Source organism: Schistocerca nitens, chromosome 2 (assembly GCF_023898315.1).
Source record: "Schistocerca nitens isolate TAMUIC-IGC-003100 chromosome 2, iqSchNite1.1, whole genome shotgun sequence".
Lineage (NCBI taxonomy): Eukaryota > Metazoa > Arthropoda > Insecta > Orthoptera > Acrididae > Schistocerca > Schistocerca nitens.
In genome coordinates this window covers 658,040,991-658,054,929 of record NC_064615.1, presented here as the reverse complement: position 1 = coordinate 658,054,929, position 13,939 = coordinate 658,040,991, and positions in this window count along the sequence as shown.

Sequence of the window (13,939 nt, the reverse complement as noted above, 5' to 3'; positions counted from 1 at the left end):
GGGCATGATTTCACTGCATTTGCATGCTGACGCGGGACACGTGGCTGAGAGCCTGGTGGCAGCTGCGTGTATGGGCGCAAGGGCTGTTTACTGTTCCGTGCAGCTCGCCCGACGGGCCGGTTAATGTGACACATGGCTGGCGAAGCTTCAAATGATTCCTGAGTGAAGTCAAATGGGTCCTGCCGATCCAATATGTCCATCACTTGTTGAAGGGAGGGATTGACTAGTTTCAAAATCTGTTCTCTTATACGAACATCAGAAAAGTTCTGTGCAATTGCATCACGCACCATAGTATCTGAATAAGGGAGTCCACATTGACACTCAAAAGCACAATCCCTAGTAAGGCCTTGCAAGGTTGCAACCCACTCCCGATTAGTTTGACCGGCCATACGTTTTGTACGAAAGAACGTATACCTTTTTGCAACTACATTGACTGATTCCTTGAAATATGCATCTAATGCAGACAAAATTTCGTCGTAGGACAGAGTTACTACGTCGTGTCGGGGAAATAATTTCACTATCACACAGTACGTCTGGATGCCGACGGATGCTAACAAAAAAGGCTGCCGCTCATTAACTTGAATTCTGTAGGCGGCGAGATGGAATCCAAACTGGCGTGACCACCCCGTCCAGCTTTCCAGTGCCGCATCAAAAGGACGAAAAGGTGGTGCAACTGCGTGTTGTGGCTGCGTGAGCGGTTGAGCGGCTGCCGCCGCCTCGGTTTGCATTGCACGTTGACCCTGGACGAGCTGTACAAGGGCATCCAGCAAGGCCTGCGTCTGCTGGTTCTGTAAGCGATAAAATTCGGACAGTACATCTGGAGATTGTGACGAAGCCATTACACAAGTAGATCAGAAAGTATAGTTACGAACGCGAATTGGCCTCGTCGCCAACTGTTGTGACTTGGCAAGACAGCCAAGCCACTATGAGGTGAAGCCGAAAGGCACGCGTTTAAGCTCACGCAGGCTGGCGTGAGGTATGGAAATTTACAAGGTCTTTATAGTAGCAAAAATAGTACGTAGCTTCTGGAATACTTAACTTTAATCCATAATTGGTGTACATCTGTCTGACGGTACATGCATCACTAGATTAATAGCAAATGATAATGGTGCCTTGCTAGGTCGTAGCAAATGACGTAGCTGAAGGCTATGCTATCGTCTCGGCAAATGAGAGCGTAATTTGTCAGTGAACCATCGCTAGCAAAGTCGGCTGTACAACTGGGACGAGTGCTAGGAAATCTCTCTAGACCTGCCGTGTGGCGGCGCTCGGTCTGCAATCACTGATAGTGGCGACACGCGGGTCCGACGTACACTAGCGGACTGCGGCCGATTTAAAGGCTACCACCTAGCAAGTGTGGTGTCTGGCGGTGACACCAAAACAAGTACGTCAAAGTTCATAGTGACAAAAGAAAGAATACACATAAGAATAATATCATTGCAATATATACATATCGATGTATCGAAGTACCTCTACATGAATGAAACCAAATCAGAATGTTTTCACAGAAATATGTTAACAATTTTACAGAAACACAGTAGAATATTGCTGGTATCGAGTGGTTGAGGTAAGGTGCCGTAATGGTTACGTAATTCAAGTACCATTTGACCTGGACTATCCATTTCTTAAGGGAGTGTTGCTTCGTTTCTGAATCGGTCAGCGTATCCAGCGGGAACTCTTGTCTGCATAAATGATAACGGGTGTTAAAAATAATATTCCTTGACACCCAAATTTTTGTGGTTACCAGATTCATTCTTCCTTTGTAATGAAAGTGGCCATCTCAGATCCAACTGACTGCGTCGTGTTATGGTTTTAAGGTCGTCCTATGAGAAATGTTGTCAATTGATATTAGCTGAATTAGTGTCTTCGCAGTCTGCTGTAAGTACTTTTCCCGCTATAGCGGTTTTTGGAAAGACATTACCCCACTTCGCGTGATTTTACGCCGCCATTAGCACGTGCAGATACAGCTTCTGCTGCCGCTAATGTACCCGCAGCTATGCCCTGCCGCCTCTAGGACATATATTTTCACGTAGTTGTGTGAAACAACATTTTCAACTAGAGCATGCGGCGTCACGCGGAAAGAAAGAAACCATGGAATCTGCACCTACCAGTGGGAAGGACTGAAATCCTGCACCTTCTTCTTCGACATCTCCCGGTGTTGGGGACAGCTGAATAAGATGCGTAAACTATTTTGTATCTCTCCTTTCGTGCTTTACATTTCTTAACTAATACAGGGGTATACATTTCATGGGATACATTACATGGGATAACATTACATGGTCTAAGCCGGCCGCGGTGGTCTAGCGGTTCTAGGCGCTCAGTCCGGAACCGCGCGACTGCTACGGTTGCAGGTTCGAATCCTGCCTCGGGCATGGATGTGCGTTATGTTCTTAGGTTAGTTAGGTTTAAGTAGTTCTAAGTTCTAGGGGACTGATGACCATAGATGTTAAGTCCTATAGTGCTCAGAACCAATTTTACAAGGGATAAGCTCTCCATTATGGCTAACTGCATTAGGAAAGTTTATTTATTACTCCCTAGCTGACGTAGTGTGTTTCCAAGAAATGCAATTTCATTCGTGTTGTCTATCTGGGTATTTCATGTTTTTACTGTTGCGCCGGAAAATTCTACTGGCATGGTCATGCCTTATTGGGACGGTGTTCTGTTGACAGACTTTGAAACATAGGACGATTTCCGGGGTATAGGGTATAGTTCTTATGATCTCGCCGTAATTGTTGTTTATGCTCCAGCTAGATCTGGTCGTATGTATGACTAATCGCGTTTTTACAAGGAAAATGGCACTTCTTGACGCCTCAAAACCCAAGGAAAATTTTGGTGCGTGAAGATTTTAACTGCATCTTAGGTTCTGCGGATCAGGCTCCCAGTTATAACCGAGCTTAATAATATGGTGGTGCCTTTGAGTCTGTAGGATGCTTGGATCTGCAGATGTCCCACATTAGTGCGTGTTACGTATTTCACAGCTATTTCTAGTATCCACTGTTCCGTTTTAATTTTTCTGCTTCCCTACGTTCCCAGCTTTCGTCAACTGAAATGTCTATGCTGTTTCAGTGCTCTTACTCACACCATGATTTGGGTACATCTTTCTCGCCCTATATGGAAGCTACATACCTTACATCTGCGGACCCCTCTCTGGATGATATCATCGCTGCGGTGTGGGGGCAGGAAAACCGTTCACAAATGCGTTATCCCTCAGTTATGGAATGGTCCGTTGCCATTGCCAAAAATCGGCTTCTAACTGCTCTCATGTTTTTTAACGCTAGAAGAGCGGCTTACATGAGGAATCGAAAATTTTATTATGCTGTCCTTAGTGGTCTTTGTGGTGGTTCTAAAGACGTCCCCTGAGAGTTATGAATGTTTAACGCGGGGAGACGATACCACAGCAACTCAAAAGACTACAACTAAGTGGTCTTGCGTTTCCAGCCACGTTCGATTCTCCAAGATCAGTTGGCGTCTCTGTATCAGCTAATGTGGCACTGAACACTATTTCAGAGGACGTCTTTCACTACTCTTCGTTCTATCGATGGACGTAAGTGGTCATCCCAACCTGATATAATGTGTGAGATTTTCCGGTATTTTTTTGATCTCATTGGAATCAGACGGTATTCTGTTAACTGACTTTACTTCCCTCATTGATAGTGTTGTTACGCCAGCTCTCCATGAGGAGTTTTTGGCAGCTTTTCACCTCGGTGATGTATCTGACGACGTAGTTCGCTCTCCTTCCCCCAATTCGCAGGGGTTTGGCTGGTCTCCCCAAGGAATTTTATGTTCGGCTTTGTCCTCTTAAAGGAGATACGATAATATTTATGGTGGTGAACGAATTGGTGCAACGGGTACACATCACGAATTCCTTAAAGGTCAGAAAAATTGATTAAATTCTCGGAAAGATGGGACGTCTTCCCAGAATCAAGACCGGCCGATATTATATTATTCTGTTATAAAATTATATTATAAAATCGCAGTGCAGGCGATATATACCGTCTGTCGGTTTTGCTTGCTGAAACTGTTGTGCGTCATCGAACATGTCTCTCTCGACTCTAGTAGCTGAATTTCGCGGTATCTTCTCGATATTGCTTTCACCGTTCCTGTGTGGGGAGCTTTACCTTTTACTGATTTTTATCATACGTTTGACCGTGTTAGACACGATTTTTTGTTGTGAGTGTTGACAACTGTTGTTCTTAATGATACTGCACGCCGGCCGAAGTGGCCGTGCGGTTAAAGGCACTGCAGTCTGGAACCGCAAGACCGCTACGGTCGCAGGTTCGAATCCTGCCTCGGGCATGGACGTTTGTGATGTCCTTAGGTTAGTTAGGTTTAACTAGTTCTAAGTTCTAGGGGACTAATGACCTCAGCAGTTGAGTCCCATAGTGCTCAGAACCATTTGAACCATTTGACTGCACGACGGATATTCACTTCTCTAATTACTGATATTTAGGTGGCCATTGACGAGACGGATCGTCATATTCCCCTCAACAAAAGCTTGTCGAGATGTCGAGAAGGGGAGTACCTTATCAGAATCCCTTATTTGTGGTATTTCTGGATATCTTACTGCGGTACATAGATTCTCGATTGAGTGGGTGGTCGTTATTTGGAGAAAGGTTGCTAGTCCGCCAACATGCCGACGACGTTATAGTATTTCTTCATACTCGTGCATTTTTTCGTCTTGCTGGAGAACAGATTAACTACCGGAAATGTCGGTTACTCAAATTGCGGGGTTTAGACGCGGTTGAGATTCCACGGGCTGTAGCGGTCACCAGTCATACCATGTTGGGTGTTTAACTGGCGAGACTATGTTTTCCGGGTGCGCTATGATTCTCTTTTCCCTTTTTTTTTTTTTTTTTTGAGTCATCAGTCATCTGACTGGTTTAATGCGACCCGCCAAGAATTTCTCTCCGTGTGATCCTATTCATCTCAGAGTAGCACATGCAACCAGTGTCTTCAACAATTTACTGGATGTATTCCAATCTCTGCCTTCCTCTACAGTTTTTGCCCTCTACAGCTCCCTCTAGTACCACGGATGTCATTCCCTCATGTTTTAACACTCGCCCTACAGTCTTGTCCCTTCTCCTTATCAGTGTTTTCCACATATTCCTTTCCTCTCCGACTCTTCATAGAACTTCCTCATTGCTTAACTTACCAGTCCACCTAATTTTCAACATTCGTCTGTAGCACCACATCTCAAATGCTTCGATTCTCTTCTGTTACGGTTTTCCCACAGTCCATGTTTCACTACCATACAATGCTGTAGTTCAGACGTACATTCTCATAAATGTATTTCTCAAGGCCTATATTTGATATTAGTAGACTTCTCTTGGCCAGGAATGGCCTTTTTGTCAGTGCTGATATTCTTTTGATGTCATCCTTGCTTGCCTGTGGATAGCTATTTTCCTGTCTAGGAAGCAGAATTCCTTAACTTCATCTACTTCATGACCATAAGTCCTGTTCTCTTTTCTGTTATTTCTCATTACTTTCGTTGTTCTTCGATTCACTCACAGTCCATATTCTTTACTCATTAGGTTTTCGAATCCATTCAGCAGATCATGTAGTTCTTCTTTACTTTCATACAGGATAGCTATGCATCAGCGAATCGTATCATTGATATCCTTTCACCTTGAATTCTAATCGCACTCTTGAGCCTTTGTTTCATTTCCATCATTGCCTCTTCGATGTACAGATTGAACAGTAGGGACGAATGACTACATCCCTGTCTTACACCCATTTTAAACCGAGGATTCGCTCTTGGTCATCTACTTCTATTATTCCCTCTTGGTTCTTGTTCATATTGTACATTACCCGTCTCTCCCTGTAGCTTACACGTATGCGAACATTTAGCATCATTTTAAACTGTCGAACTCTTTTGCTAGGTCGACAAATCCTGTGAACGAGTCTTGATTTCTGTTTGGCCTTGCTTCGATTATCAGCTGCAAAGTCAGAATTGCCTCACTGATGGCTTTACTTTTTGTAAAGCCAAACTGATCGTCATCCAACGCATCCTCCATTTTCTTTTCCATTCTTCTGTAAATTATTCTTGTCAGCAACTTGGATGCGTGAGCTTTAAGCTGACTTGGTGATAATTTTTGCACTTGTCAGCTTAGCAGTCTTCGGAATTGGGTGGACGATGCTTTTCCGAAAGTCTGACTGTATATTCCCAGACTCATACATTCTACACAGGAACGTGAACAGCCGTTTTGTTGCCACTTCCCCCACTGATTTTAGAAATTCTCATGTTATCGATCCCTTCTGCTCTTAAAGAAGAACACGCATGACAGTTATGTAATGTTGGCTGTGTAGCTTCAGGCGAAATTTCTCATCAGGCCCTCGTACTTGGTGGGAGACACTATTTTTCTAGGTATGTTTACGTGCTCCTTGTGTGCTCAGAATTAAAAAGAGACACTGCTCAGCACACTTGTGCGACAATTCACAGGATTTTCACTCTGGTCTCCATTTCGCGACCGATCATTCCTTACTTTCCGAATAACCGTCATATTATTTGGCCATCAGTTGTGTAATTCGAGTCTTCTCCAATCCAATGCCGGTAAAGATCAATTTAACAGCACAGTAAACATTTTGAAGGTAAATGAGAACTTACATTTTGAATATAATTGTAAAGAATAAGTTGTGACTGAAGGTGCCTGCATGTAAAAGGTGTAGCCTTTCAAAACTGTCTCCTCCTTTTGAAAATAACATTTTTTTAGTTCGTTGTGTAAGTTAAATTTGAGGCTTTCTATTTTCGTTTAGGGAAAAGTTACTGTGAAATAACCGAGCACATTAAAGCTGTGTTCAGGACCGCGACTCGAACTCGGGACATTTGCCTTTTGCAACAAGTGCCCCACCGACTGAGCCACTCAAGCACGACTCACGATTCTTCCTCAGACCTTAACTTCTGCCAGTACCTCGTCTTCCTAGTTTGGCAGGAAAACTTCTGTTAAGTTTGGAACGTAGGAAACGAGGTACTGGCGAACGTAATGCTATGAGGACGTGTCGTGAGTCGTAGCTGGATAACTCAGTCGGTAGAGCACTTGCCCTCGGAAGGAAAAGGTGCTGAGTTGAGGTCTCGGTGCGGCACACAGTTTTAATCTGCCACGAAGTCTCATACTACTGCATACTCCGCTGTGGAGTGAAAATTTCATTCTAGAAGCTATAGTCTTCGGAAGTGGAAAGGAACTCTCTGAAACTCATCTAGTAGTAGAGGGCCTTGTTTCCCAGCCATCAGTGAAAGTAAGAGCGCGTTTGTCCTTAAGCTTCGCCGATTTGATATTTGCCAGTTTTAAATACGTGGTGCACGACTCTTTTAATTGGAATCAGCCGCCAAAATCAGTATTCCATACCAGCCCACGTTTTACCTGTGGTGTATGCAAGAACGGAACAAGTGAAATTCTGCACCAATTCACCTTGTGGTACACCATCTGCCATGTACCTCTTAAACACGTTTATGAAGATGGGATAGGGTGACAATATATCACAGGATACACACTTACTTGATTCATTATGATATGGTGGGAAATGAAGAAGATTCACAATTTTGATAATTATTCGACAAGGATCTTTACTTGGTCCTATCGGTACGAGGTCTGCTGGCGGCCATACAATGGGAAAAAGAGGCATAAAGGGGTTATTCACAATGAGGTCGGTTCCAACTCCAATGCCAATGGGCTTATCGAACATAATGCAGTTCGATATTGCAAATACCGTGACCAGAGGCAAAAGGCGCTTCAGAAACCAAAAGATAATCACCGTCCACAGTGGGGACAGACCATGAGAATATATTAGGGTTACACACCCACTTGACCATTATGGCATCATACATAAACAGCCGTACTTTTACGATGAGAAGCGATAGCTATACTGGATGATTATGAATTTTTACATAATGTTATCGTTCACAGAAGTCGGAAGGTTTGTTCTGAGGCTAATATCAATATATGTGAACGAGCGGTATTAAATTTTCCAGTCCATGCCCCGCACAACCAGTAGCAGTCGGTGCACCTGGAGCAAGCTAGATACGGCCGTTCTCTCCTAAGCCCATGGTGTGTGTGGAAGGAAGGTAATCGATACGCCGGCTTTGGCGGGCCCTGCATATAAAACGGCGATTATCTGACGGCTAAGATGCACGGCCGGACGGCTCGCGATGAAATGCGGCCTCTGGGTTCCTTATTCTAGCTCTTACGTGCTCTCTCAGCGACATCCTTATTGGACGATCCATCTTTCTGATAAAGGCGCACAAAAGCTACGAATTGATTTTCTGGCACAATCGGAGCTCGGTGGTCAAACGTATTCATTTGCAACTCTTTCAAAAATGCAATAGTTGATAACGTTGGGAGAATCTAGATGGACCTAGGTAGATGAAGACATGGTACGGAGAAATAATTAATACCATGCACTCTCTAAAAAGCAAAATATTATCGGAATGATATCAACGGTGGCCAATAGAAATGTGTGCTTTTGTTGAAAATTTATTGAATAAATCAGCAGGTGTCAAATTAAAAGAAAGTCAAAGATGAGAGTCTGCTATGATAAAGAGTAATGATACCAACCGTAAGAGTAATCTTTTTGTTCCTCGCTTTTGAGCGGCTTCATTTTTTACCCTCCACCATGACGTCTTTGTTGACTGATTTGAAAGCAGCACTGTTTAACGTGAACGAAGCCATTTTCGTATTTCTTTAAACAAATAATCACTATATATCATTTTCTGTTGCCTAATAGATTTTAGTCATAAAGTAATGTTAATGAAGACTGTCCACTAAATGTCTGTATAAGAAATTAGTCTACATTGAGCTCATTTAACTTCTATTTCGACGAAAAAGTTAGCTACAGAAATACGTAAAATTGCGTCCCAGGGAACAAATCTTGTCCTCCATTTACACATTTTAACATAACTTTGAAGAACATGGATTTTTCAGGAGATAACACATACAGTTACGAGCTTGCTGCAAGAGCCGGCAATGCCACCTTTTATTAAGGTTAATCAATCATTCTATCGTGAAGACCATTGCTGCAGTCTCAATTTATTCTTAATTTGTTGTTATAAAACGTCCTGAGTAGCACTTAACCTTCCGGTTCGGGAAATAAAATACAATTCATTCTTCTTCGGTTTTAGCGACAGAAGAGAAGGAAAATTTTGTGTAATGAAATTAGTAGTCCTAATGATACTTTGTAAACCTTTCTGTTTCTGAATTAACTGTCCTCAGAATAGCAGCCACGGAATATAGTAGTCGATTCTGTTTCCCCACAGCTTAAGGTCTACGTGTGCAATACGAATGACATGGACCAAATTATACATAGCAGATTAGAAAAATTTCCAGCCATTTACTTCTGTCTCACTCGTTGACAGTAAAAGGCCTGTGGGATGTCATACTTTAATTCGCATACAGTTTCTTTGTAACTAGAATCTACGGTAAATTAGTATACAAAATAATTTTTTTTGAGTCTTAATACACCGTTATATTATGACATATGGCCCTTTTAGTTAATGAGAGGTAACGTTCTACAATTTGTGTAATACATTTTTCAGCGCTCAGTAAGAAAAATATAAACTATTCGAGTACTATTCGGCAGCTGTTTACAATGTAGTACTCACAAATAAATCAGAGGTACTTAAAACTGAAGTTTGTTAACAATTAAAAAGAGTATGACAAGTAAAATCGAATTGGTTATGAAGGACGTTCTTAAAATGTGTACTAGCGAAAAGGAACTCACGATTTCTTTACGCTTCCTGAAATTTTAGGGATTAAAAACTTCGCTTACATATTTTATAGATGAAACTTCTTCCTGGAGATGTATAGAATTTCTGAAATTTATCAAAAGATTAACAATTTACCCAGCATACACAGTCACATTGTACGAAGTATTGTATGAGCCGACGTTGGACGCATATCAGGCTTCCCGATGCCCGACGTTATTTTAACAGATGATAAGAATCCAATATGATCTCATAACATGTTAGTAATAAATGTAAATGCCAGCCATGTATTGGTTTTATTTCAGTCACTAATTAACTTGATGCAAACTCGGTGACGCGACTCGTATTAGTTACGGAACGGGACGCGGAGAATTGGATGCGCCGAATGAAAACTAAATTAGCCACCGTCCAGAGTGTCAGAAACACTGCAATATGTTATATAATTCAGAACGCGCTTTTTCAGTCGCCGGGCGGCAAGAGTGGAACTGGAGTCAGACGTTATTAACATATTACCATTTAAATGTAGTAGGATGCTAGCACATACCGCAAACCGGCGAATGGAGTAGAAACGAAAGGGAAGTAAAGAGAAATCTCTGTTGAAGAGTACGGAAGTAGGAAACAAAGATTCAAGATTTAAAACAGAAAATTAATGGGAGTGGCAGTAGCGTTAAATTCAGATTGTTCTTGACTTTTCAGGGGAATCTGCAGAGAGGTGACTCAAAACGCGTGGTTCCTGTGATTGTGGTCGGTTACTGCATACGAGATGTTAATTACTACCTCGAAAAAATCATGCTGCGAATGTGAAATTCGGTGATAGTGCCGGTCACTCTTCACAACTGTGGCAAACATTCCAGGGGCCTTCGCTGCAGAAATTCGCATTTTGGCTGCTCAGGAAAGGTTACGTGTCGATAATGACATCGCCGTCATACACTGCTTTCTTCACCCGACGAAAGTGGAGGAAAGATGAAGTTAATGGGTGCCGTGGCAGATGAAACTTAAAGTTTACGATATCGTTGTGAGCACGTCAGGAAATTTCGTTAGTACACTACTGCGACGGTTTGTGCAATACGAGGATGATCTGTTAGCACCACACAACGGCAGTCACGAAGAACATCCAACAACAAAAATGGTTCAAATGGCTCTGAGCATTATGGGACTTAACGTCGATGGTCATCAGTCCCCTAGAATTTAGAACTACTTAAACCTAACTAATTTACGGACATCACACACATCCATGTCCGCGGCAGGATTCGAACCTGCGACGATAGCGGTCATGCGGTTCCAGAGTGAAGCGCCTAGAACCGCTCGGCTACACTGGCCGGCCATCCAACAACACATTCTCCGATAATGGCTGGGGCTTTTTCCTATTCGGCGTGTTTCCACAGCTTGATCTGCTCAGCAAATTTTGTCGAATCTGCACCAGACTTCTAACCTGTGGCTAAAAACTAAACAATTATTACGTAATGCAAATCCTTGACGGTGATAGTTATAACTTACTGACGACCTCTCGTACCTCAGACGCATTGATCTAAAATCACGGGTTGAAAACAGAATATACTAAACATATAATTCCAGTAATTTATGGAGTCTTACTCTATGTATAGAGAGTCGGCGTTCGCATGTATGCGTCGCGTACCGTAAGCGTGTGATTAACATTGCCTAAGTAACAAATAACATCTATATTTTTCATTTACACTTTATTAACTTGGAAGCATTCGTCAGTGGGACTGAGTCATAAAGAATTTCACATCGTACACGGAACTGACTAAGGGGAAGAGACCAATAAAAAATGGAGGAATCAAACGTTTATGATCTGTAATAAAACTATACATTAACAATAGTGAATGTACGCTTACTTCATATTCGGAATATTAGTAGTGGGGAAGTGCAGTACGTTCCCCGTGCCATTTTATGAGAACGATAATGGTATCGACGCGGAATTACGGTATCTGGAAAACGGGTGTGTATGCTCCTCACGTAAACAGCTTTCGCAAGTATGCAAATGTAATAACACTCTCAAGATAAGCAAAACTATTCACAAAATGTAACAAAAAGCAGAATGTCCAGATCGTAAATGGTTTTTATTCAATTAACAAAGTAGGCCAGGAATTTATAGCAGTTCACCATGAATAACACTAAATAAGCAACGTAGTTAGAACAGAAGTTGAAGCATGTGTATATACCAATTGGTGACGCGTGGAGTCGATGTGCCGACTGGTTGTAAGTGCAAGAATCACTCGTCAGTTGCCGGCAGGCATCGGGGTGCTAACGGCTTCGCTTGCAGGAGCGGTAGCTGATTTGTTTGTGAATCATAGTGAATCAAAGGTTTTTGAGGAATATCTGGAGTTATCTGCTATGAGCAGTACGTTGACGACACCTTTATCCTGCACAGGATAGAGAAGACGCAATTGTTAATTTGGCACTCACCTTATCTGAAATGCACCCTAAATTACAATTCACATTCGAACATTAGTATGAAAAGAAAATTAGTTTCCTTGAATTGATTACTAGTAATACAGACGAAAGCAAATATTTCAGCATTTTTAGAAATGCTATCGCAATTCGTGTTTAATAAATGCCGTAGCTTACCACCTGCGTAAATATAATGAAAGTACTTTACATTGCTATGATTCACAGAATGTCAAAGCTACCCGTAGACAGTAATGAGAGTGAAAAAGACATTTCCGTATAGCAACAAACAGAAAGAGCTAACGATTACAGTGCTTGTGAATTTGAGGCAATTTTTAGTATTTTTAGCATTTTCAATATAACAGAGCACGCGAGCGCGACCCTTGTACGGGATTCCACATTGATCGGAGAACCGATTACTATGGTACGATATGTTTTGGACCCATCCCCTATACTAGAATATGACATATTTTAATCCGTTACTTACCGTCTTTTAGCGGACAACGAAAGTTCGAAAAAATATTCCGAGATTTTCCGCTCTAATGTTTCAATCATGTGTAACCTGAAGATGTGATAGTAGTGCAGTAACAAAGTACCAAATACAGCTAAAGGGGTTATTAATACGCAATATGAATACTCATAGCTGTGGTTGCCCAACCTACAAGGCTGTCTGCACAGTTTTAGTAAAATGAAGCTAAGACCTAGGAATAAATTACTCACAGATAAACGGTGTGTTAACAATAAGACGTACTCGTGCCACGCACTATATTAAATAATAGGTTATTTTAGTAAAAAATTACATTACTAGGAATTTTCATCAGAAAGAACTGTAATATACCATTGACCGTCGTCGTAACAGATTCTGGTACTCCTGTGATTGATAAGCCATGTGTGGTGGATGTGCTGCACAGTGCAAAGGACAGACAAGATGTAATTTCAGTACTCGTTTTAAGACACGTACTACTAGAGTTGCGTGCCGTAAATCTTATTTGGACAACACCTCTTACAAGATAAACACTGAGCGGGATGAATCAGTGTCAATGTAAAGGCTTTACCCAATGCTTCTCACTGTCTCTTATTAGTTGCCCTGGGAGAAGTAGCGATTACGATCAGAATAAAAAATTTATCCTAAAGACTTGTGAAAGAGCAAATGTGTTTTACGGAGAAACATTTTTAAGATTTTTTGACGAGATATACAGGGTGTTACAAAAAGGTACGGCCAAACTTTCAGGAAACATTCTTCACACACAAATAAAGAAAAGATGTTATGTGGACATGTGTCCCGAAACGCTTAACTTACATGTTAGAGCTCGGTTTAGTTTCGTCAGTATGTATTGTACTTCCTCGATTCACCACCAGTTGCCCCAATTGAAAGAAAAGATGTTATGTGGACATGTGTCCCGAAACGCTTAACTTACATGTTAGAGCTCGGTTTAGTTTCGTCAGTATGTATTGTACTTCCTCGATTCACCACCAGTTGCCCCAATTGAAGGAAGGTAATTTTGACTTCGGTGCTTGTGTTGACATGCGACTCATTGCTCTACAGTAAAAGCATCAAGCACATCAGTACGTAGCATCAACAGGTTAGTGTGCCCCATGTTCTTCCACCTACGCTCAATAGAGCACGTTATCATGATTTAATACGGGCTACTCTACCTGTGCTGCCAGAACATGTGTCTTTACAAGTACGACACAACATGTGGTTCATGCACGATGGAGCTACTGCACATTTCAGTCGAAATGTTCGTATGCTTCTCAACAACAGATTCGATGACCGATGGATTGGTAGAGGCGGACAAATTCCATGGCCTCCACGCTCTACTGACCTCAACCCTCTTG